General features: G+C 43.0%; 1 protein-coding gene, 2 non-coding genes and 1 pseudogene across 5 annotated transcripts in view; 2 read left to right on the forward strand and 2 right to left on the reverse strand.

Moving 5' to 3' along the window:
* Positions 1-25,978, forward strand: part of RSF1 (remodeling and spacing factor 1) — a 187,945-nt gene that overhangs the window by 5,286 nt on the left and 156,681 nt on the right. The window lies entirely within an intron of this gene.
* Positions 13,942-14,526, reverse strand: LOC136321668 (elongation factor 1-beta pseudogene; annotated as a pseudogene).
* On the reverse strand, positions 16,800-16,875 carry TRNAV-GAC (transfer RNA valine (anticodon GAC)). Its single transcript has one exon. It is a non-coding gene; the product is annotated as a tRNA-Val (tRNA).
* Positions 20,748-20,961, forward strand: LOC136321495 (small nucleolar RNA U3). The gene has a single exon (XR_010728690.1). It is a non-coding gene; the product is annotated as a small nucleolar RNA U3 (small nucleolar RNA).

Below are 25,978 nucleotides of genomic sequence, written 5' to 3' on the forward strand. Positions count from 1 at the left end.
TCTATCCACTGCGCCACCGCCTGGTCAGGCTGCCTGTTCAGTTTTAATGATATAATAAGAGCTGCCATTTTTTGAGTATTTACTATGTGCAGACATCTCATTAATTCTTGCAACTATTACCTGAAGTTGCTGCTATTATTTCTATTTAGCAGGCAGCTGATTTCTAACTTGTCTGAGTCCAAGCCACAAAATTATATAAGACTTTGCCATAGAGCCATGTTTCCCATACTTCACCAGGGCAACCCAGAATATTGCCACAGCTCTCAGAGGTGCTGCTGGGTAGTTTAAATTTTCAAGTGAGATAGAGCAATAGTTGACATCTGTTGGTTGCCAGGTGAACTACTAGCTTGAGAGAACTCATGGTTTCAAAATTAGTTTGTGCTACATTTCTTTTGATTCCTATGATAAAATGAAAATACTGCATGAAAATCGTTGTGGAACAGGAAATAAGGATAGCAGTATCTAATCTGATTCCAAGGTTTGAGAAGTTGTGCAGTTCCCAACCATAATACATATTCTATAAGTAGTAATTGTGGTTATTGAAGAATGAATGTTTTCTTCAGCTGAACTAGATTTGTTTTTCAAATGGCTATACTAACTACTTAATAAGTGGAACTGTTCTTGTTTCTTGGCCTTGAGCTGCTATGGGGGAAAAGACTACTGAAATACTGAGGGTATTGTGAACCTAGAAAGCTTGGAACCCTGTACTATAGAGACTATTTTTATCTTTGCACTTTAGGGCTAGAAAGAAAAGATTTTCTTGTCTACTTTGCCTTTATTTTGTAGGGAAGAAAACCAAGATGCAGAGATTGGTTTTAAGTGTATATACCGTATTTCTCCATGCATACAACGCATCCTTTTCTGAAAAATTAGTGGTTTAAAAACTGGGTGCGTCTTATACAGTAGTTGTAGATTTTTTTACTTGCATTTCCTGCTTTTTTGTGCTGATGAGGAATTGTATGAATTTTATAATGGATAAAACTTGAGTTCAATAACTTTATATAAAATATATATTTTTTTCTTCTTCAAATTTTGGGCCCCAAAATTAAGGTGCATCTTCTACACATGAGAGTCTTATACATGGGGAAATACAGTAGCTAGCTGACCATTGGTGTTATTCAGACTGTTATTTGAAAAGTACTTATATGCTGAAATTATCAGCAAAGAAAAATTTAGTTTTCTTGTTGATACTCCTTAGACTAGGAAAATAGTTTGCCATCTGAAGGTGCTGTTTTATCCCCCCTCCCTCACAATCTACTTTAGCCCTCCCAGTTCTGTGCTCTCTGTCTGGACTTCCCCAGCTTCCCTCTGACTGGACGTGTATGACCAGGGGATAATGGACACAAGTAAAAATGGACATTAACTTTGTGGGATTACCAACTTTCAAGGTTCCCAAGCATCTTTCTTCTTTTGTTGAAGACCTTTTTATTTTTATTTTTTATTTTTTTTGTTTTTTGTTTTTTTGTATTTTTCTGAAGTTGGAAATGGGGAGGCAGTCAGACAGACTCCCGCATGCACCCGACCAGGATTCACCCAGCACGCCCACCAGGGGCGATGCTCTGCCCACCAGGGGGCGATGCTCTGCCCATCTGGGGCATTGCTGTGTTGCAACCAGAGCCATTCTAGCGCCTGAGGCAGAGGCCACAGAGCCATCCTCAGCGCCCGGGCCAACTTTGCTCCAATGGAGCCCTGGCTGTGGGAGGGGAAGAGAGAGACAGAGAGGAAGGAGAGGGGGAGGGGTGGAGAAGCAGATGGGTGCTTCTCCTATGTGCCCTGGCCGGGAATCGAACCCGGGACTCCTGCACGCCAGGCCTATGCTCTACCACTGAGCCAACCAGCCAGGGCCTGTAGAAGACCTTTTTAAAGAGGAAAATATACCTGTGGGGCAGGCTTGCTCGCTGGTTTACTGGCTGCAAGCCCTTTGCCTGCTTAGTGCATGAGCACATGGGGGATATGGGTGCTTGTTATAGGAGTAATGGGGGATTGTAGATGTGCGGATTGCCTGGCCACTACTGTGAGAGGCCATTTTGCTGTTTGTTTGCTTGAGAGGCAATTTCCCCTGCCTGTATGCTTGTCTGCCATTCTGAGAAGACTTTATTCAATGGAATGGCCCAACCTAACCAGGCAGTGGTGCAGTGGATAGAGCGTCGGATGGGGACGCAGAGGACCCAGGTTCGAAACCCCATGGTCGCCAGTCTGAATGTGGGCTCATCTGATTTGAGCAAGGCTCATCAGCTTGAGTCCAAGGTCACTGGCTTGAGCAAGGGGTCACTCAGTTGGCTGTAGCGCCCCCCCCCCCCCCATCAAGGCATATATGAGAAAGCAATCAATGGGAAACTAAGGTCCCACAACGAAGAATTGATGCTTCTCACCTCTCTCCCTTCCGGTCTGTCTGTTCCTATCTGTCTCTCACCAAAAAATAAATAAATAAATAAATAAATGGAATGGCCTAACCCTTTCCTGCTCCGCAGTTTTTTTACTACCATCTGACCAAATCCAATGTGGACCTGCCTGTCCTCAGCCACTGGTATTACAATACCTTTTCTTTTCTTTCTTTCTTTCTTTCTTTCTTTCTTTCTTTCTTTCTTTCTTTCTTTCTTCCTTTCTTCCTTTCTTCCTTTCCTTCCTTTCCTTCCTTTCCTTCCTTTCCTTCCTTTCCTTCCTTTCCTTCCTTTCCTTCCTTTCCTTCCTTTCCTTCCTTTCCTTCCTTTCCTTCCTTTCCTTCCTTTCCTTCCTTTCCTTCCTTTCCTTCCTTTCTTTCCTTTCTTTCTTCTTTCTTTTTTGTATTTTTCTGAAGTGAGAAGCAGGGAGGCAGAGAGACAGACTCCCACATGTGCCTGACCGGGATCCACTCGACAAGCCCACTAAGGGGCGATGCTCTGCCCACCAGGGGCATTGCTCCATTGCAACCAGAGCCATTCTAGCGCCTAAGGCAGAGGCCATGGAGCCGTTCTCAGTGCCTGGGTTAACTTTGCTCCAGTGGAGCCTTGGCTGTGGGAGGAGAAGAGAGAAATAGAAAGGAGAGGGGGTAGAATGGAGAAGCATATGAGCACTTCTCTTGTGTGCCCTGGCCAGGAATCGAACTGGGACTTCCACACGCCAGGTTGATGCTCTGCCACTGAGCCAACCAACCAGGGCCAATACCTTTAAAATTTTTAAAGATAGTCTTTTTATGGTATTAAGGCATTACATGTGTCTAATAACAGTCTATTAAAATATGTACAATGTGTTATAATTCCTATTGTTTATTCTGTGGTTGACTGAGTTATTTGTATTGTATTAAAGAAGTTGAATCATTTATTTATTTTTTTTCTTTTCCAAGTAAGAGGAAGGTAGATAGACTCCCGTATGCACCCTGACCAGGATCCTTCCTGCAGCCCCCATCTGGGGCTGATGCTCTGCCCATCTGGGTCCATGTTGGCAACTGAGTTATTTTTGCACCTGAGAGAAGCTCCACAGAGCCATTCTCAGTGCCAGGGTCTGATGTGCTTGAAGCAATCGAGCCATGAGAGGGGAAGAAAGAGAGAAAGAAAGAGAAAGGGGGAGGGGTGGAGAAGCAGATGGTTGCTTCTCCTGTGTGCCTTCACCAGGAATTAAACCTGGGACATACATGCCAGGCCATACATGCCAGGCCAACACTCTACCACTGAGCCAGCTGTCCAGGTCCCATTCATTTTTTTTTTAAGCTTTTAATTTTTTTGGCCCTGGCCGGTTGGATCAGTGGTAGAGCGTCGGCCTGGTGTGCAGGAGTCCTGGGTTCGATTCCCGGCCAGGGCACACAGGAGAAGCGCCCATCTGCTTCTCCACCCCTCCCCCTCTCCTTCCTCTCTGTCTCTTCCCCTCCCACAGCCAAGGCTCCATTGGAGCAAAGTTGGCCCGAGCGCTGAGGATGGCTCTGTGGCCTCTGCCTCAGGAGCTAGAATGGCTCTGGTTGCAGCAGAGCAATGCCCCGGATGGGCACAGCATCGCCCCCTGGTGGGCATGCCGGGTGGATCCTGGTCGGGCGCATGCGGGAGTCTGTCTGACTGCCTCCCTGTTTCCAGCTTCAGAAAAACACAAAAAGGAAAAAGATTAAAAAAAAAAAGATTTTATTTTTTTAGAGCAATTTTAGGTTTGATTTCTTTTTCATATTTATTAATAATTTGGGGTTTAATTCTTACAGTCAAAATGTCAAGTATAAAAGATATACATCTTTTATATTTAACTGGAGTTGTGGCTGTCATTTCTGTTTCCTCTTACTGCTGCTAATTGAATTGTGTGACAATAGTTTTTAGGTGCATTAGATAATGTAGAAAAGTGACTTTGTCGTAACTGGAGTCACCATCTGTTGCTTTAAGATCTCACCAGGTGCGTGTGCTGGAAGTTGTGTGGTGGGTCTACACTGGTAGACCATTGTGGTAGCATTACTGGAACCAGAATCTGGTTTGGTGGGGGTGGAAAAGCAGTTTTGGCTCTCCCACCTTTGGTAAAATAATATTTTTTAAACATTTGTTAGATGGATGGTAGAGTAACTGCAGAGTCAAAAAGCGTTTTGGGCCATTACTAGTAGATTTTCTTAACGGCAGATGAGCGCACAGCCAGGAGAAAACCTCTTCTCAAGCAAAGAAACAGCAAATAACTGGCCCCTCACTGTGTGGGCAAGCAATTCACAATCTGCCATCCACAATCCCTCTGAGCACAAGCACCCATTTAGCCTTATATAGGCTGTGCACACGTGCCTTTGCCGTGTGCTCATGCACTAAACAAACAAAGGGCTTGCAGCCGGTACACCAGCTAGTAGGTCTAACACAGCTGTTTTCCCAACATCATAGAATTGAAGTAGCCAAGAATTATGGAGGTTTGGAGAGAGATTGCTGGCAGTGTCTCAGAATTGGAGATAACAGGGAAAGAAAGATTTTTCTGGCTAAATTGGGCCTGTTAGTGCAAATTGATTAACTTGATTTTTAATTACTAAGAAGTTTATGTTAAATTCTCAGCTGTTAAGAAAGGTGAGACCCTGGCCAGTTGGCTCGGCTGTAGAATGTCGGCCTGGTGTGTGGATATCCCAGGTTTGATTCCCAGTCGACACATGGAAGTACCCATCTGCTTCTCCACCCCTACCCCTCTTACTTCTCTTTGTCTCTTCTTCTCTCTCTCTCTCTCTCTCTCTCTCTCTCTCTCTCTCATCTCCTCTCCTCCTCTCCTGCAGCCAAGGCTCAAATAGAGCAAGTTGGCCCCGGGCACTGAGACTGGCTCCATGGCCTCTGCCTCAGGTGCTAAAAAAATGGCTCCGGTTGCAACAGAGCAAGGGCCCCAGATGGGCAGAGCGTTGCCCCTAGTAGGCCCAGTTGGGTGCATGCAGGAGTCTGTCTCCGCCTCCCCTCCTCTCACTAGAAAAGAAAAAAAAAAGAAAGCTGAGTATTTATCAACTGTTTTATTTACTTAATATGTGTCTTAAGTATCTGCTGTATGCAAGTTAAACATCATGAGGTGTAATGCCGGTGGCCAAGGCCCTGCAGGTCCACATTGGACTTGGGCAGTTGGTAGAAAAACTGCAGAGCTGGAAAGGGTTGGGGCATTCCGTTTAATAGTCTCACAACGCTGACAAGCACACAGTCAGGGGAAACTGCCTCTCAGGCAAACAAACAGCAAAATGTCCCCTCACAGTGGTGGACAGGCAGTGTGCACATCCGAAACCCCCCATTTCTCTTGAGTGCAAGCACCTGTAGCCCTATATAAACCATACACACCTGCGTAGCGCTGCATGCACTCATGAACCCATCAGGCAAAGTGACTGCAGCTGGTAGTCCCGAGAGCAAGCCTAACACATGGGGAATTTTTTTTTTTGGAAAAATGTTAAACCATGGGCACTTCTTTTAAGGATTCTCTAATCTAGTGTGAAGTAGCTAAATTGAGCACTTGTTACTATCCCAGTCAAAGACGGATATTTTTCTCTGGTACTTTATCAAGTGAAATCACATGCATTTTGGAACAGCAAGAGCAGTTTATAACCAAAATACATTTTAACCTGAATCATATATTCAAGGAAGGTATTTATATGTGTTCCTCAATTTAAGAAAATTTCTTTGGCTCTCTGCCTGATAGATATAGTGTTAATATATTAAGCCTGGATTTTTTTTTTATAGTATTGTATTAAATATTTTAACACACCATTTGGTTCAGATTTTTTTCTTTTTTTAATTTTTTTTAAATTTTTTGTGGCAGAGACAGAGAGTCAGAGAAAGGGACAGATAGGGACAGACGGACAGGAAGGGAGAGAGATGAGAAACATCAATTCTTCATTGCGGCTTCTTAGTTCATTGATTGATTTCTCATATGGGCCTTGACCATGGGCCTTCAGCAGACTGAGTGACCCCTTGCTCGAGCCAGCGACCTTGGGTTCAAGCTGGTGAGCTTTGCTCAAGCTGGCGGGCGACCTAGGGTCTTGAACCTGGGTTCTCCGCATCCCAGTTCAACGCTTTATCTACTGCACCACCGCCTGGTCAGGCTGTGCTGTTTTGTTTTTATTGTGTGGTAGATCGCTTTACAAAGGCTATCAGGTCCTATGGTGGCTCAGTGGATAGAGTGTTCACCTGGCACGCTGAGATCACTGAAACCCAGGGCTTGTAGGGACAGGGCACATATTAGAAGCAACTATGATTTGATGCTTCCAGCTCTTCCCCCCCTCTCCCCTGCCTTTCTCTCTCTCCTCTCTCTAAAATCCAAAAATAAGATCTTAAAAAATGGTGGGGGCGTGCCAGGGTCTTACCTATTTTCTTTTCTTTCTTTCTTTTTTTTTTTTTTTTTTTTTTTGTATTTTTCTGAAGCTGGAAACGGGGAGAGACAGTCAGACAGACTCCCGCATGCGCCCGACCGGGATCCACCCGGCACGCCCACCAGGGGCGATGCTCTGCCCCTCCGGGGCGTCGCTCTGCGGCGACCAGAGCCACTCTAGTACCTGGGGCAGAGGCCAAGGAGCCATCCCCAGCGCCCGGGCCATCTTTGCTCCAATGGAGCCTTGGCTGCAGGAGGAGAAGAGAGAGACAGAGAGGAAGGAGAGGGGGGAGGGGTGGAGAAGCAAATGGAGGCTTCTCCTATGTGCCCTGGCCGGGAATCGAACCCGGGTCCCCCGCACGCCAGGCCGACGCTCTACCGCCGAGCCAACCGGCCAGGGCCCCTATTTTCTTTTTATGTTAGGTTTTTTTTTATAGTATTAAATATGGCTTTAGGAAGTTTCTGGGGTTTTATTTAAAAAAAGATTTCTTTCAAGAAATGTTAAATTGATTACCTACTATGTGGCATGCTTATATTCTACAGATTCATTGAGCAAGATAAGATCCTAGTCCTTATGGAGCTTATAGTTTAGCAGCAAAGATAGTGTAATGCTGGTGGCCGAGGCCAGGCACGTTCACATTGGATTCGGGCAGACGGTAGAGCAGGGGTCCCCAAACTACAGCCCACGGGCTGCCTGTGGCCCCCTGAGGCCATTTATCCGGCCCCCACCGCACTTCCGGAAGGGGCACCTCTTTCATTGGTGGTCAGTGAGAGGAGCATAGTTCCCATTGAAATACTGGTCAGTTTGTTGATTTAAATTTACTTGTTCTTTATTTTAAATATTGTATTTGTTCCCATTTTTTTTTTTTACCTTAAAATAAGATATGTGCAGTGTGCATAGGAATTTGTTCATAGTTTTTTTTATAGTCCGGCCCTCCAACGATCTGAGGGACAGTGAACTGGCCCCCTGTGTAAAAAGTTTGGGGACCCCTGCGGTAGAGAAACTGTGGAGCTGGAAAGTGTCGAGCCATATTCATATATTGGCAGCTCGCAAAGGGAAAGAGCTAATAAAGGAAAATATGCTATTTGCAGTAAGGGCAAGGGAGCAAGGAAAACTGCACTTCAAGGTGGTGGGAGAGCGATCTGGGAGAATCCCTGTCCACGGGAAGCACCCATAGCCTTATAAAGACCATACACACGAGGTACTGCTACATGCTCAAATACTAATCAAGCAAAGGGCTTGCAGCTGGTAAACCAGCGAGCAGGCCTAACACAGCTGCCCCACAGATAGACAATGAAGCAGTAAGGTAGTTTTTTTGTTTGTTTTAATATATGAGCAAGTATAGAGTGTACTTTTTAATGGTAAATATTTTAGTGAACTTTGTTTTATAATTTCCTTAGCTCTGTATTGTTTTATAATTTATTTAGATTTGTATTCTTTTTATTTATTTATTAATTTATTTATTTAGTCTTTTTCCGAAGCCGGAAACGGGGAGAGACAGCCGGACAGACTCCCGCATGCGCCCGACAGGGATCCACCTGGCATGCCCCTGGGCGAAGCTCTGCCCACCATGGGGTGACGCTCCGCCCCTCTGGGGCATAGCCCTGCCGCAACCAGAGCCACTCCAGCGCCTGGGGCAGAGGCCAAGGAGCCATCCCCAGTGCCCGGGCCATCTTTGCTCCAATGGAGTCTCGGCTGCGGGAGGGGAAGAGAGAGACAGAGAGGAAGGAGAGGGGGAGGGGTGGAGAAGCAGATGGGCGCTTCTCCTGTGTGCCCTGGTCAGGAATCGAACCCAGGACCTCTGCATGCCAGGCGGACGCTCCACCACTGAGCAAACTGGCCAGGGCCTTTTTTTTTTTTTGGTGGCAGAGATAGAGAGAGGAACAGATAGGAACAGCCAGAAAGAGAGGGAGAGAGATGAGAAGCATCAATTCTTCGTTGTGGCACCTTAGCTGTTCATTTATTGCTTTCTCATATGTGCCTTGACTGGGGGCTACAGCAGAGTGAGTGACCTCTTGCTTGAGCCAGCGACCTTAGGCTTCAAGTGAGTTGCCATAGGATCATGTCTATGATCCTACACTCAAGCTGGATGAACCCACACTCAAGCCAGGTATCTTGGGGTTCAAACCTGGGTCTTCTGCGTCCCAGTCTGATGCTCTGTCCACTGCGTTACCGCCTTGGTCAGGCAAATCTTACAAACTTTTAAATATAAAAGATTTACCCAATGTAAGAGAACAAAACTTTTCATTGTTGATTGGAAGTAATTGACATGTTAGTCAATGTTAGCACTGGAATTAACAGATTTTGTGTCCTATTTCATTAGAACTATTACTGTATTTAAAATGAATGCATGGCCTGACCAGGCGGTGGCGCAATGGATAGAGCCTCGGACTGGGATGCAGAGGACCCAGGTTCGAGACCCCGAGGTCTCCAGCTTGAGCGTGGCTCATCTGGTTTGAGCAAAAGCCCACCAGCTTGAACCCAAGGTTACTGGCTCCAGCAAGGGGTTGCTCCGTCTGCTGAAGGCCCGCGGTCAAGGCACATATGAGAAAGCAATCAATGAACAACTAAGGTGTTGCAACGGCAATGTAAAACTAATAATTGATGCTTCTCATCTCTCTCCGTCCCTGTCTGTCCCTCTCTCTGACTCATTGTCTCTGTAAAAAATAAATAAATAAAAATAAAATAAATTAAAATGAATGCATGTAATTGGAAGTTAAAATGGAGTCTGTGATAGTCTAAGGCAGGGGTGGGCAGATTACAGCTTGTGAGCTATATCTGGCCCATTGACTGGCTTTTTTTGAATAAAGTGTTATTGGTACAGTCATGTTCATTTGTTTACATATTTTCTATGGTTTGCTTTTACCCTAAAGAGGCAGGTTTGAGTGAGTGTGACAAAGAACTATAGCCTGTACAGCCTAAAGTAATTACCCTCTGGCCCTGTACTACAGAAAATATTTTTACTGATTCCTCTTGTAGTGGAGAGGTATTTATCAGATGGCTGTCTTTGTGTTTGAGAACACATTTAGAACCAGAATATACAAATTAAATGCCTAGAGTATCCTGTGAATGAAAATTATAGAACTGCAGCTTCCTCAGTATTTATCTAATTTTACACACAACTCTTTTACTATTACTCCTCTTTTTCAATTTAGGTGAATCTGAAAGCTTTTCTGTTAATAGGGTGATGACTTTGTATTGAAATAATTTCTTTCACTCAAGGATACCCATGGCTTTTGCCTAATTGTCGTAAGGCAAGATTGAGATAGCGGGCCAAGTGAGGTAGTAATTGGCAGTAGGGTAAGACTTGTACTAGTGTCAAAGTCTCATCCAAATGTACTGATTAAAGATCTAATTTGAGGCTGACCAGGTGGTGGCACAATGGATAGACCATTGGCTTGGGATCCTGAAGACCCAGGTTCGAAACCTCTAGGTCACCTGTTTGAGTGTGGGATCATCAGCCTTGAGCACAGGGTCACTGGCTTGAGTATAGAATCATAGACTTGACCCCATGGTTGCTGGCTTGAGGCCAAAGGTTGCTGGCTTGAGGTCAAAGGTCGCTGGCATTAGCAAGAGGTCACTTACTCTGCTGGAGACTTCCGGGTCAAGGCACATATGAGAAAGCAATCAATGTATAACTAAGGTGCCACAACTATGAGTTGATGCTTCTCATCTCTCTCACTGTCTGTCTGTCTGTCTGTCTGTCTCTCTGTCTCTCTGTCTCTCTCTCTCTCTCTCACACACACACACACAAAATATATGAATGATTTGGAGATCGAGTCCCAGGTCTTGTTGAAGATAAGTGGGTGAATGGTGATACCTTGTACTCAGATGGAAAAGGATGTGTTTATTAAAGATAGAACTTAAAAGATTTACTTTGGTTATGGGACAGAAGGTTGGGGGAGAATAGCCTATTTACAAATGGGTAGTGTTATGTACTTTGAACATCAGCCATTGTTTTTAGGGAAAGTATAATGTTGGTTAGGAAACTTTGGGACTTGGAATGCTGCATATTTCAGGGAATTTACTTTGATACTCTGTTCTTTTCTCCTGAGCATCCTCACAGTTGGCTTTGCAAATAAACGTAATTGCCATTTCCTCAGTGTTTCAATGTTAAAACAGTTTTAGGGGAAAAAATAGAATGAGTTATTTCAAATTGTAACTTGTTTTTGGTGTCTGGAGTTTTGGATATACCAGGACATTTTAAAGAACTTTGTTTAATCAGAAATATAATGGAGCTTAATTTATATTCCCATTAAAGTCTTGCAAAGTTTTACTTTATTAGAACCGTAAAGGAGTGATCTCCAATAGTGCTAACGTGGGCTGGCATCTGAACCCAGGCATTCTATAACATGCCTCATTTTAGAGATTTTTGTCCTATATGGTAAATTCTGACTGATCAACTGGTTTGTGGTTTGTCCTTGTCTTACTTTTTATCTTCATGGCCTTTTCATTTTATAGCCTATTTCTCTTCTAGCTTATCTGGTTTGATTCACCATGATAATTATGTCTCATCCTTTTTCTTTCCTATTTTCCCATATTTTGGACCTTTTTACCTTAATTATCTTTTAAATTTTATCGTCTCCATTCCCATCTTGGATAGAAACAAAAATAAGTTATAAAAATGCAAAAATGAGGGGCTTTGGAGTATACACGCTTTACCATAATTTTGTAGGTTGAATGCCATAAATGATAATGTTACAGTTATTAGAGCTTACTGTGAGCCAGGCTATATACTGAAGTCTTCTACCTAGAGCAGGGGTCCCCAAACTTTTTACACAGGGGGCCAGTTCACTGTCCCTCAGACTGTTGGAGGGCTGGACTATAAAAAAAAAACTATGAACAAATCCCTGTGCACATTGCACATATCTTATTTTAAAGTAAAAAAAACAAAGCAGGAAGAAATATAATATTTAAAATAAAGAACAAGTAAATTTAAATCAACAAACTGCCGGATAAATGTCCTCAGGGGGCCGCATGTGGCCCGCGGGCCGTAGTTTGGGGACCCCTGTAGAGTGTTTAATCCTTACAATCATTCTATTACTGTTACTATTTTCATTTATTAAGAGAGGTAAAGTAACTTGCCTCAAGTTACATAGCATTAAGGAATTGGAGGAAAATTTGATAGTACAAAGATAGTTTATAGTGCTGTGGGAATTTTAAACTGGGTAAATTTGGCTTTGAGACTAGCTCTTAAACACTGTACTGTCCCCTCAACTATGAACTTAAGATTGTAATGTGATCTTCAGTACCATGGTCTTGGTCTGAACACTGAACAATGATCGAGGCTTCTGAGTCACATTATGTCATGCTTTCTATTCATTTATGCTTTTTTACTTTAAAAAGTTCTTATGGTATCAGTATGAGTATTTTTTTTTTTTTTTTTTTTGTATTTTTCTGAAGCTGGAAACGGGGAGGCAGACAGACTCCCGCATGCGCCCGACCGGGATCCACCTGGCACGCCCAGCAGGGGGCGATGCTCTGTCCATCCGGGGCATTGCTCTGTCGAGACCAGAGCCACTCTAGCGCCTGGGGCAGAGGCCAAGGAGCCATCCCCAGCGCCCGGGCCATCTTTTGCTCCAATGGAGCTCTGGCTGCGGGATGGGAAGAGAGAGACAGAGAGGAAGGAGAGGGGGAGGGGTGGAGAAACAGACGGGCGCCTCTCCTGTGTGCCCTGGCCAGGAATCTAACCCGGGACTCCCGCACGCCAGGCCAACGCTCTACCACTGAGCCAGCCGGCCAGGGCCAGTATTTTTTAAAATTAATTAATTAAAAAAAATTTTTTTTTTTTACAGGGACAGAGAGAGTCAGAGAGGGGGATAGATAGGGACAGACAGACAGGAACAGAGAGAGATAAGAAGCATCAATCATCAGTTTTTCGTTGCGACACCTTAGTTGTTCATTGATTGCTTTCTCATATGTGCCTTGACCTAGGGCCTTCAGCAGATCCAGTAACCCCTTGGCTGGTGAGCTTTTTTCTTTTTTTTTTTTTGCTGCTGAAGCCAGATGAGTCCTCGCTCAAGCTGGCAACCTCGGGGTCTCGAACCTGGGTCCTTCCGCATCCCAGTCCGATGCTCTATCTACTGCGCCACCGCCTGGTCAGGCTCAGTGTGAGTGTTAACAGTATACTATTATAATGGGGTACTGAGATATGTATATATTAAAAGTAAAGACATACAAGTTCATAGGTACAATTGAATGCCTTGAACATGGATCTTTTCCTGTTCATCTTTACTTAGGACAACCTTAATCTTCCTCCGACTTGGAAATAATTTTCTTTTTGAATGTTTTTGAAGACTCCATCTCCTATAGTTGTAATGTTTTGTTCACTGTCATCAAAAACACAGGGTTGCCTGACCTGTGGTGGCACAGTGGATAAAGCGTTGACCTGGAAATGCTGAGGTCGCCAGTTCGAAACCCTGGGCTTGCCTGGTCAAGGCACATATGGGAGTTGATGCTTCCAGCTCCTCCCCCCCTTCTCTCTCTCTGTCTCTCTCTCCTCTCTCTCCCTCTCTCTCTCCTCTCTAAAAATAAATAAAAAATTAAATTAAATTTAAAAAAAGACTAAAAAAAAACAAAAAAACAACACAGGGTTTGTTCCCTTACTGTTACAAATTCCACTTACCCTAAGTGAAGAAGTGGTCTTGTTTTTTCTTCAAGTGGTTTTCAACCTTTATTATAATCAGGTGATTTAATTACCTATTTCTTGCTACACATTAGTATCTCCCATAGGAATTCTTTTTATTTTTTTGTTTTAAGTGAGAGAGAGACAGACAGACAGATAGGGAGGGAGATGAGAAGCATCAGCTTGTAGCTGCAGCAGTTTAGTTATTTGTTGATTGCTTTCTCATACATGCCTTGATCTGGGGTCTCCAACCGAGCCAGTGACCCCTTGCTCAAGCTAGCAATCCCACGCTAAAGCTGGTGAGCCCACACTCAAGACGGCGACCTCGGGGTTTCAAACCTGGGTCCTCAGTGCCTTAAGTCAACATCTATCCACTGCCACACTGGTTAGGCAGATTTTTTTGTTTTTTTATTGACTTTGGAGAGGAAGGGAGAGAAAGTGAGAGAAATGACTTGTTGTTCCACTTATTTACACACTCAGTGGTTGATTCCTGCAAGTGCTCTCTGACCAGGAATCAAACCTGCAACCTTGCTGTATTCGGATGATGCTCTAACCAACTGAGCTACCTGATCAGAGTGTATATTTGAAGTTTTTTTAAATTCCATACTCAACTGGAATCAGTTTAGAAGAGTCCCAAACAGAACCATCTGTTTGAATGCTCCTGACACACTTCACTAATTTTGCCATATCCAACTCATTAGCCCAAGGTTTCACACCTAGTAAGATGGAAGACTGGTAACAAGTGCAGGTTTTAGCTTTCTTTGACTCATACTGTGCCAGTGTTCTTCACTTGGGTTCTTCTCTTACTTAGCCTCTTTGCTTTCTTCCTCCTTATCAGATCCTAGGAGATCAATGTCACCATTATTTTCACTATCTGTAGCTCCACTTCCTGTGGTGTCTTCCACATTAGCAGGGCCATACTTGTCCAAAGCTTTTTCATTCCTAGCAGGCTGGCCTTTTCCTTTCGTAAGACTTGATGTGATGATTATACCAACGTGAGGGATGATGCAAGTTGGCAGGTGGTGGGCTGTTTCAACTACTGCCACATCTGCTTTTGATGGCACATACCCCTTGGTGTGGCTCTTGTCTCCCAGATAGTCTTGAGTACCTGGAGGCTGGTGGGACTTTTCAGGTCTGCAAAACCCATGGTGTTGGCTGTTCCAGGAGGAGGAGTGGCAGTAGAGGATAGAAGAGTGCAGCCAGTCAGCGCCAAGCACTAGGGGGGAAAAAGGGCAACAGCCATTTATGATGTGTAGTCAGGAATGTCTGTTCCCACCTATTTGTCCTGGTACTTTGCTTACACTTTTGTCGAAAGGTCATTTGTTTCAGCATTAGCATAGCCACTCCAGCTGTCTTTTGGTTACTGTTTTTCATGGTATATCTTTTTCCATCCTTTTAACCTCCTTGTAACTTTGATTCCAGAGTGTATGTTTTGCAGACAGCTTATATTTGAATTATGTCTACATGGTCATGTTTCCATGAATCTAGTTATGCAAACAATTATATAGAAGTATAATTGCTTTGGGAATATAAAAAAGCAAGTACATAACTTTCCCCAGGGTATATCATGCATCACTATAGTCATTATGTAAATTTGAATGGTTGAGTCGGAGATGGAAAAGCATTCTAGGTAAGGAACAGCATGGGAAAAGGCATAAAAGTGTGAAACATTCTGGAGTGTACAGGCAGTTGTTAACTTTAGGCATTAGCTTATCTAAAAGATTTGTGGCTGAGGAACTTCAGACCACATGAGAAAATGAAATTGGGACACATGAGTTATAAATGCCTTGTAGTATTTTCTTTAAAATTAAAAATAAATAAATATGTTAAATTAAACGAAGACAACATGTCGGTGACCGATTGTAAGTTCCATAAAGAATTCATTTTGCCTTTTTTTACATTATTTCTAGTATACTACTTAGCATATGGTAGGTACTCAAATGTTAGTTGAATGAATAAATGTCACATTTCAAATTAGTAATAATGAATATTTGATATATTTTTTCTTTTTCAGAGGCAGAGATAGACAGGGACAGACAGGAACGGAGAGAGATGAGAAGCATCAATCATTAGTTTCTCGTTGTGCATTGCGACTTCTTAGTTGTTCATTGATTGCTTTCTCATATGTGCCTTGACCGTGGGCCTTCAGCAGACCGGGTAACCCCTTGCTGGAGCCAGAGACCTTGGGTCCAAGCCGGTGAGCTTTTTGCTCAAACCAGATGAGCCCGCGCTCAAGCTGGCGACCATGGGGTCTCGAACCTGGATCGTTCCGCATCCCAGTCCAACGCTCTATTCACTGCGCCACTGCCTGATCAGTATTTTTTCTTTTTCTTTATTTGCTAGAAGTTTGTCTGGGTTTAACTCTCCTTTTCCTTTTAGATATTGCTTATAAAGATTATACTACTATTGCCTGACCAGGTGTTTGCGCAGTGGGTAGAGTGTCAGACTGGGATGCCGAGGACCCAGGTTCGAGACCCCGAGGTCGCCAGCTTGAGTGCGGGCTCATCTGGTTTGAGCAAAAGCTCACCAGCTTGGAGCCAAGGTTGCTGGCTCAAGCAAGAGGTTACTCGGTCTGCTGAAGGCCCGTGGTCAAGGCACATATGAGAAAGCAATCAATGAACAACTAAGGTGTTGCAATGAAAAAGTAATGATTGATGCTTCTCATCTCTCCGTTCCTGTCTGTCTGTTCCTATCTATCCCTTTCTCTGACTCTCTCTGTCTCTGTAAAAAAAACAAAAACAAACAAACAAAAAGATTATACTACTGAATTTGTCTCCCTCCACTTGTTTTTCTTCCTTCTTCTGCACCTCCTCTCCCCTCCCCTCCCCCCTCCCCTCCCCCCCCTCCCCTCCCCTCCCCTCCCCTCTTCTCCCCTCTTACCTTCCTCTCCTCCAACCTCCCTCTTTTCCTCAGGTGTTTCCTCGCAGGTCCTCTCCATCTTGGGTGTTATAATAGTACCTTAGAAGTTCAAGACAGAATATTTTTGTGCAATCTTTCAATTCCTTTCTTGAATTATATGGTTATACAATGTCTTAACTGTATGCGAAATCATATGTGTTAACCACTGTCTTCTAAGTTTTTTAGTTTTTTTTTGGAGGGGGCACCTGGATCTGAACCGGGGACCTTTTTTTTTTTTTTTCTGTATTTTTCTGAAGCCGGAAACGGGGAGAGACAGACAGACTCCCGCATGCGCCCAACCGGGATCCACCCGGCACGCCCACCAGGGGGTGATGTTCTGCCCCTCCGGGGCGTCTCTGTCGCGACCAGAGCCACTCTAGCGCCTGGGGCAGAGGCCGAGGAGCTATCCCCAGCGCCTGGGCCATCTTTGCTCCAATGGAGCCTCGCTGCGGGAGGGGAAGAGAGAGACAGAGAGGAAGGAGAGGGGGAGGGGTGGAGAAGCAAATGGGTGCCTCTCCTGTGTGCCCTGGCCGGGAATCGAACCCAGGACTTCTGCATGTCAGGCTGACGCTCTACCACTGAGCCAACCGGCCAGGGCTCTGAACCGGGGACCTTTTGATGTGCAGTAAGTTTTTTACTTTTTATAGGAATCCTAAAAATACAGATTTTCTGAGAGAGACAGACAGAGACAGACAGAAAGGGAGAGAGATGAGAAGCATCAACTTAGTTGCAGCACCTTAGTTGTTCATTGATTGCTTTCTCATACGTGCCTTGACCTGGGAGCTCCAACCCAACCAGTGACTCCTTGCTCAAGCCAGTGACCATTGGGCTTAAGCTGGTGACCATGGGTTTCAAACCTGGGTCCTCTGCATCTGAGACTGATGCTCTGTCTACTTACTGTGCTACCACCTGGTCAGGCCTAAAAATATAGTTTTAAAATGTTTTATCTTTTCCAAGACATCTCAGGGAAAAGTCAATATTACTTCCCTATTTTACCTTTAAAAACAAAACAAAACAAAACAAAACCCAGTTCAATTTCTCTGAGACGTTTTATATTGTCTCCACTAGCTGTGACCTGAAATTTTTATTTCTGAAAGCTAAAATTTTTTGAGTTGTTGAAGAGCAGAGTGGGCAGCTTGAGGGTAGGGAAATCAGTTAGAGGTTGTTATAATATTATTGGTGAGATATGAATTGGGGCAGTCCCTGTGGGGAGTTAGAAGAAAGGCTAGATCTGATTTTTTTATTTTTGTATTTTTCTGAAGTGAGAAGTGGGGAGGAAGAAAGATAGACTCCTGCATGCGCACAACTGGGATCCACCCTGCAAGCCCACCAGGGGGTGATGCGCAGCCCTTCTGGGGCGTTGCTCTGTTGCAACCAGAGCCATTCTAGCGCCTGAGGCGGAGGCCATGGAGCCATCCTAACGGGACCAACTTTGCTCCAGTGGAGCCTTGGCTGCAGGACAGGAAGAGAGAGATAAAGAGAAAGGGGGGGAGGGAGTGTGGAGAGGCAGATGGGTGCCTCCTGTGTGCCCTGACCAGGGAATTGAACCCTGGACTTCCACACGCCAGGCCAATGCTCTACTGCTGAGCCAACCGGCCAGGGCCTTAGATCTGATATTTTGTAGGTAGAATTAATATGAGAAGGTCTTTGAGTGAGAAGAGTTTAACATGATTCCCAGGTTTCTGGAGTAGAGTGGGTAGTTAACAGTTCCATTTCTTGTGGAAAAATTGTCCAAAAAAGCCCAGGGTTAATGGGGGAAGGGTGTGATTCCCTATTTTTTAAAATTCAGAATTCTGATAAACATATACAAGCTCTATTTGAAGAACTAGCTGTGTTAATTGTATAGTTTACTAAAAGCTTACTCTGAATAAATAGATTATGGTGATATATCTTATTTTACAGCTTTTATGGTTTTTGTGAATTTTTGAGTTGTATGTTAAATAGATACTTAACATTTTGTTAAGGGAAGTTTTTTGGAGTATCTTATTTATGTTGTTAAGATAATTACCATATTTCCCCATGTGTAAGACACACCCTTTTAAAAAAATGTGAGGTCTAAAAATTGGGTGCGTCTTATACAGCGGTTGGTTGTAAGGTTTTTTTTACTTGCATTTCCAGCTTTTTTACACTTGTTTTTGTGTTCATTGTTGAAGACAGTGATTCGTCATCAGACACAAATGAGGACAAGCAAATGAATGGATGGGAGTTTTTGACAGTGATGAGTTGTGTGAATTTTATGATGAATAAAACTTGAGTTCAATAACTTTATGTAATATACTTTTTTCAAATTTCAGGCCCCAAATTTAAGGTACATCTTATACATGGGAGCATCTTATATGTGGAAATATGGTAAAAGTAACTTTATATTAAACTTTCTTGGCATTGATATTCAATTGTATTCTTTCACATGTAAAGCCTTTTAATTTATTTTTATTTTTTATTTTTATTTTTTGTATTTTTCCGAAGCTGGAAACGGGAGAGAGTCAGACAGACTCCCTTGTGCGCCGGACCGGGATCCACCCGGCACGCCCACGGGGGGGGTGCGCTCTGTTGGGACCAGAGCCACTCCAGCGCCTGGGGCAGAGGCCAGGGAGCCATCCCCAGCGCCCGGGCCATCTTTGCTCCAATGGAGCCTCGCTGCGGGAGGGGAAGAGAGAGACAGAGAGGAAGGAGAGAGGGAGGGGTGGAGAAGCAGATGGGCGCTTCTCCTGTGTGCCCTGGCCGGGAATCGAACCCGGGACTCCTGTATGCCAGGCCGACGCTCTATCACTGAGCCAACCGGCCAGGGCCTGTAAAGCTTTTTTAACTGAGGTAGTCTCTCATTGTCATTTGCAAAAAAAGTTTTGTTGTAATTTTAGAGATTGCTATGTTCTTCTGGGTAAAGATTTAATTGTTGGATTTTCCTTTGGTTTCCCCCCTCCCTACAAAGAAAGAAATGGAACTTCAAATAAACTGAAATACCATTCTAAATTGAGAAACAGATATGTAAAACATGTGTATTGTGTGTATTGAGTGCATTAGATAGATAGGAAGTACCTGAGTAAATGTGTGTTGTTTGTGTGGGTTGATAGTTGCTAAGTAATTCTTGATTAATTTGAAAGATTCTGTAGCAGAAATAAGTGAGTTGAATTCCATGTTAGGAGCAATTGTTTCTCTAACCATTATACATGCTTTTAGACACTGTGAGTAACTGAAACCTGTAATGTAACTTGAGTTACAATTAAAGTCTGGTCTCAGGCCATTTAATTAATGAAGGGCAGTTCCATTGTCTTGAAAGACAAAGTTAGCACTTAAAGAAATTATACATATTTCTTAAGCTAGAATTATCAATAATGCAAACTATACACAAGGAAATTAATATTGGGACATTTTCTTTGTCTTTTCTAAGGTTGATACACTATAGCACAATAAATTGCTTTAATAACTATAATATATACAAAGCAATGTAAGAATCTTTTTTTTATTGATTTATGTTATATTTTAGTTTTTTTTTAGTTAGAGAGAGCAAAAAAAACATCATCTTATTATTTTATTCATTTGTGCACTCATTGGTTGCGCCTTGAATGTGCCCAAACTAGAGAGCAAACCCGCAACCTTGGTGTATCCAGTCCATGCTCTAACTGAGTTATGTGGCCAGGGCTATAAGAATCTTAATGGACTCCCTCCCTGATCCTGCCTCTCAGTCCCACACCCAACCTCCATGTTTTAACTACCTGGGATTTTAGTTCCATATTGTCCATTTATTTTTATGTTTCTCAGTTATTTAAACTAAACTAAACTGTATGTCTTAGTAGTTTACTTGTTCATCACTGTGTTTGATTTCTGTATTTTTCGTCTTAGATGAAGTCTTTTGTTGTATTGTACTCTTTTTCAAACAGGATTTCTAAGTGGTGAACTTTGAGTTCTTACATGTCCAAATATATATTTATTTTTGCCCCTGTTCTGAGTGTTCAAACAACTCCCCCCTAGAACTTTGACAATGTTGCTCTTTTATCTTCTAGCATCCACTGTTGCTGATGAGAAATCTGTCAATCTGATTCTTGTTCCTTTGTAAGTGAGTTTCTTTTCTTCCCTGAAAGAATTTTATGAATTTTATAAAATCTCCCGGGTTCTGAACTTTTCTAGGATGTGCCTTTTTCTTTCAGTATCTTTACTTTTGCTTTTATTTTTTAAGATATTAACAGATTTATTTAAAGCCCTCTGTGTGTTACTCCTGTTCTGATCTTCTTTCCTCCATTCCCACAGGTAACCACTGTCCTGAATTTTGGATTTTATTATTCCCACAAACAGTTTTATATTAAGAGTATTTATTTTATGTATCCATAAACAATATATGGTATGATTTATATGCTTTACAACTTTATATGTAAACGGTATAATACTGCACTCATTCTTCTACAGCTTCCTCCCCTCAACACAGTTGGTGAATGTTACTATAGTTATTTAATTGCTACAATATTATCTTGTTACAAGACTGTACTTTCAGGGATCATTTCTATAGTTTGTTACTAGAGAAGTTTCTCTGCTTGTGTAGAGTACCCGAAACCACGAGGAGGAGTTGCAGTGTTCTCTCCTGAGTGTGAAGCCGGCTCTTGGTGTTGCTTGTGCAACAGCCTTTTGCCATTAATGATCGTTCTTCTCTTCCTTTGGGAGAGTAAGAGGGAGAGAATGCAGTCTGAGTGGTAAGAAAAAAAATAAGAATAAAAATATTATCTTGTTACATGAGAATACTGTAATTTAAAAAAAACGGATATTTAGGTTTATTTTTGTGCTATTAAGAGTAATTTTGTGGACCTGACCTGTGGTGGCACAGTGGATAAAGCGTCAACCTGGACCACTGAGGTCGCTGATTTGAAACCCTGTGCTTGCATACTCAAGGCACATATGGGAGTTGATGCTTCCTGTCTCTCTCTCTCTCTCTCTCTCTCTCTCTCTCTCTTTCTCTCTTTTTCCCTTCCTCCCTTCCTCCCTCTCTCCCTCTCTCTCCCCTCTTGCTCTAAAAATGAATAAATAAAATCTAGAAAAAGAAAAAAAAGGAATACTGTAATGAACTTTCTAGTGGCTTTGCCTAAGAGGTGGAATTGCTGGGCTGAAAGGTATATAAGTTTTTGTTTTAGCGTTGGTATAGCCAGATTACTGTAGGCTTTATCAATTTATACACTGTTAGTACTGTATGCAGGTTCCCATTTACCTTGATAATCAACACTTGGTATTGTCAGACTTTCAAGTTTTTGATGTGGTTGTGAATTAGTTTTTTATTGTTAGTCTGATAAGGTAGAACATTTTTTCATGTTTTTCAGTTATTCAGTTTTCCCCTCTGTAACTTGTCATTCTATAATAGCCTTCCTCATTTTCTTTGTGGTTGTCTGTTTTTACTGATTTGTGGCAATTCTGTATTTTAATGTCAATTTGTCATTTTTATTTGCATTGTAAATATCATAATACACTTACCTTTTTTACTATTTTTATTTTATTATTTTTAGTTTTTTATTGATTTTACAGAGAGATAGAAAGAAACATAAATTTGTTGTTCCAGTTACATTCATTGGTTGATTCTTTTTTTTTTTTTTTTTGAGAGAGAAAGAGACAGAGGGACAGATACAGACAGGCAGGAAGGGAGAGAGATGAGAAGCATCAACACTTCATTGCAACTCCTTAGTTGTTCACTGATTGCTTTCTCATGTGCATTGACCAGAGCGAGTAACCCCTTGCTCAAGCCAGCAACCTCGGGGTTTCAAACCTAGGTCCTCTGCATCCCAGTCTGACGCTTTATTCACTGTGCCACCACCTGGTCAGGCTCATTGGTTGATTCTAATATGTGCCCTGACTGGAAATCAAACCTGCAACTTTTGCATTTTGGGACAATGCTAAGCTATCTGGCCTGGCCTACTATTTTTTTTTTTTTCTTTTTTTTTTTTTTTTTTTGTATTTTTCTGAAGCTGGAAACCGGGAGAGACAGTCAGACAGACTCCCGCATGCGCCTGACCGGGATCCACCTGGCACGCCTACCAGGGGGTGACGCTCTGCCCACCAGGGGGCGATGCTCTGCCCCTCCGGGGCGTCACTCTGTTGCGACCAGAGCCACTCCAGAGCCTGAGGCAAAGGCCAAGGAGCCATCCCCAGCGCCCGGGCCATCTTTGCTCCAATGGAGCCTCGCTGCGGGAGGGGAAGAGAGAGACAGAGAGGAAGGAGAGGGGGAGGGGTGGAGAAGCAGATGGGCGCTTCTCCTGTGTGCCCTGGCCAAGAATCGAACCCGGGACTTCTGCACGCCAGGCCGACGCTCTACCACTGAGCCAACCGGCCAGGGCTGGCCTACTATTTTTAGAGTATCTCTTGTTAATCCAAACTCACATTTCAGTGTTAGTATACTGTTTTCCCCCATGTATAAGATGCTCCCATGTATAAGGCGCACCTTGATTTTGGGGCCCGAAATTTGAAAAAAATAATGTATTACATAAAGTTATTGAACTCAAGTGTTTTTTTTTTTTGTTTTTTTTTACAGAGACAGAGAGAGGGGGGGTTAGATAGGGACAGACAGACAGGAACGGAGAGAGATGAGAAGTATCAATCATTAGTCTTTCGTTGTGACACCTTAGTTATTCATTGATTGCTTTCTCATTCATATGTGCCTTGACCGTGGGGCTACAGCAGACCAAGTAACCTCTTGCTCAAGCCAGCGACCTTGGGTCCAAGCTGGTGAGCTTTGCTCAAACCAAATGAGCCCATGATCAAGCTGGCGATTTTGGGGTCTCGAACTGAGTCCTCCACATCCCAATCCGATGCTTTATCCATTGCGCCACCACCTGGTCAGGCTGAACTCAAGTTTTATTCATAAAATGCATACAACTCCTTATTACTATGAAAACTCCCATCCATTAGCTTGTCCTCATCTATGTCTGATGATGAATTACTGTCTTCAACAATGAGCGCAAAAACAAGTGCGAAAAAAACCAGGAAATGCAAGTAAAAAACTACAACCACTGTGTAAGACACACCCAGTTTTTAGACCCCACATTTTTCAAAGAAGTATGCATCTTATACATGGGGAAATATGGTAGACGTCGAATTTCTTTTTTACAGTTACACTTTCTATATCTTGTTCAAAAACCCCTTTTTATGATTCTGAGGTTCGAAGTCACCTATATTTCTGTCTAAAAGTTTTGTTTGTCACATTATAATCTTAAACCTGCTGGAATTTAATTTTGTGTAATGTATGAGGTGTTTTTACCTTCACTAATTTGTAATGCCACCTCTCATATACCAGTTTCTGTGTCTGTGTGGGTCAGTTTCTAGGTTCTGTTTGTTATACTGGTGTTTCCTTCACCACATAGTTTTATTTACTTTAGCTTTAAAGTAAGTCCTGTGTAATAAGGCTATTGAAAAGCTATTTGTTATTTCCTTCCCTTTATAGTCTCATTAGAATTTTAGAACCAGCATGTCAAATTTTACAAAAATCGGCCCAGGCTGGTTTGGTCAGCAGTAGAATGTTGACCCAGCTTGTGGAAGTCCTGGGTTCGATTTCTGGTCAGGGCACACAGGAGAGGCCACCATCTGCTTCTCTCCTCTCTGCCTCCTCCTTCTCTCACTTATTGTTACTTCTCTTCCTGTAGTTATGGCTCGATTGATTAGCGCATGTCACCCCAGGTGCTGAGGATGGCTCTGTGCAGCCTCTACCTCAGGCACTAAAAATAGCTTGGTTGCAAGCATGGTTCAGATGGGCAGAGCATTGGCCCAAGACAGGGTGGGGGGATGAGGGGTGGTTTCCAGGTGGATACTGGTTGGGTCCACTGGATGCGTTAGTCTGTCTTTCTCTCTCCCCTGTTCTCACTTAAAAAAAATTACAGAAATCCTTGGTTGGCTTTTATTCTGACACTGACTGCAATATCATTCAATTTTGACTCCAGCCACCTGGAGCTATTGTCAGCTTCCACAGGTTGAAGGGCACAGTCGCTAGTAAGACAGCCCCCATGTCAGATGCCAGCTACAAGTTCCCATGATCTACTCAAGGTTTGATAATTTGCTAGAATGACTCACAGAACTCAGGAAAGTGCTATATTTACTATTATGGTTTTATTTTAAAGGTTACAATTCAGAACCAGCCAGATAAAGAGACATATAGGACAAAACCTGGGAGGATCCCAATGTAGAACTTCCATGCCCTTTCCATGTGGAATCAGCACGAATCATTCTCACAGCACATCAGTATACAGGCAGGCCCTGAATGAGAGAGGTTCTGTAGGCTTGTTCTTAAATTGAATTTGTATGTAAGTTGGAACAGGTACATTTACCTGTTAAATGACACTCAGACAGATGTTTGTCTTTTTTTTTTTTTTTTTTAAGTGAGACAGATAGACAGGGACAGACAGGAAGGGAAAGAGATGAGATTATCAACCTGTAGTTGCAGCACCTTAGTTGTTCATGTGCTTTCTCATATGTGTCTTTATGGGGGGGGGGGTGCTCCAGTCAGGCCAGAAACCCAGACCCTTGGGCTCAAGCCAGCGACCATGAGGTCATGTCTATGATCCCACACTCAAGTCGATTAGCCCGCACTCAAACCGGTGACCTCAAGGCTCGAACCTGGGTCCTCTGCATCCCAGTCCGATACTCCTTCTACTATGCCACTGCCTGGTCAGGCTTATGGTTAAAACATTGATGGAACTTACATTCTTGTGATGTCCAACATTATATGGTGAATGTAATGTCTACTTACAAGAAATAGGAAATATGTTTTTCTTAGGGGTTCACTGGCTTGAAAGAATTAAAACCAGAGATCCACAAGCTGTTTAAAATATGTTAAAATGCCGATTTTATATTTAAATAAATACACATCTATTTGTCAAAATGCCATATAAGCTAATAATGACGTTGTATCATTACATTTGTATGAAATAATCTCAACTCATTGTGGTAAGTATTTGACCCACGCTGACCAGATTGATTGTTAATAATAACCTGGCTTTAGTAAAACACATGATATTTTCATAAATTCAGTTTGGTAAGCTAAATCTCATGTGGTATCTGTGGTGAGAAATAATGGGATACAGTGTGGTAATAGATCTTTAAAAATGTTTTTTATTGTTAACTGGGTTAAAATATTAAACTTTCCACTTGATATCTTTGTCACCTGGGCAAGGTATTAACTTTTGAGCCTCATCATAATGGAGACAATAATATTCATCTAAAGTTGTTTTAAGGATCTAATATTAGTTCCCTTTTTCTCTTTTGGAAATGTTAAAAACCAGTATATGATATGCTTATTGTTTCTTTTTGGGTAGTTAATGTATTTATTAATGTATAAATAAGTGGTAGATGCACTTATTTATTCTTTAAATTCACACGATCAGCTAAAATACATGTCTTTAATTTTGTTTTAAAAATTAGTAATTTCGGCCCTGGCCGGTTGGCTCAGCGGTAGAGCATCGGCCTGGTGTGCGGGGGACCGAGGTTCGATTCCCGGCCAGGGCATACAGGAGAAGTGCCCATTTGCTTCTCAATCCCCCCCCCCCCCTTCCTCTCTGTCTCTCTCTTCCCCTCCCGCAGCTGAGGCTCCATTGGAGCAAAGATGGCCCGGGCACTGGGGATGGCTCCTTGGCCTCTGCCCCAGGCGCTGGAGTGGCTCTGGTCGCGGCACAGCGACGCCCCGGAGGGGCAGAGCATCGCCCCCTGGTGGGCAGAGCGTGGCCCCTGGTAGGCGTGCCGGG

This window comes from Saccopteryx bilineata, chromosome 1 (assembly GCF_036850765.1).
Source record: "Saccopteryx bilineata isolate mSacBil1 chromosome 1, mSacBil1_pri_phased_curated, whole genome shotgun sequence".
NCBI lineage: Eukaryota > Metazoa > Chordata > Mammalia > Chiroptera > Emballonuridae > Saccopteryx > Saccopteryx bilineata.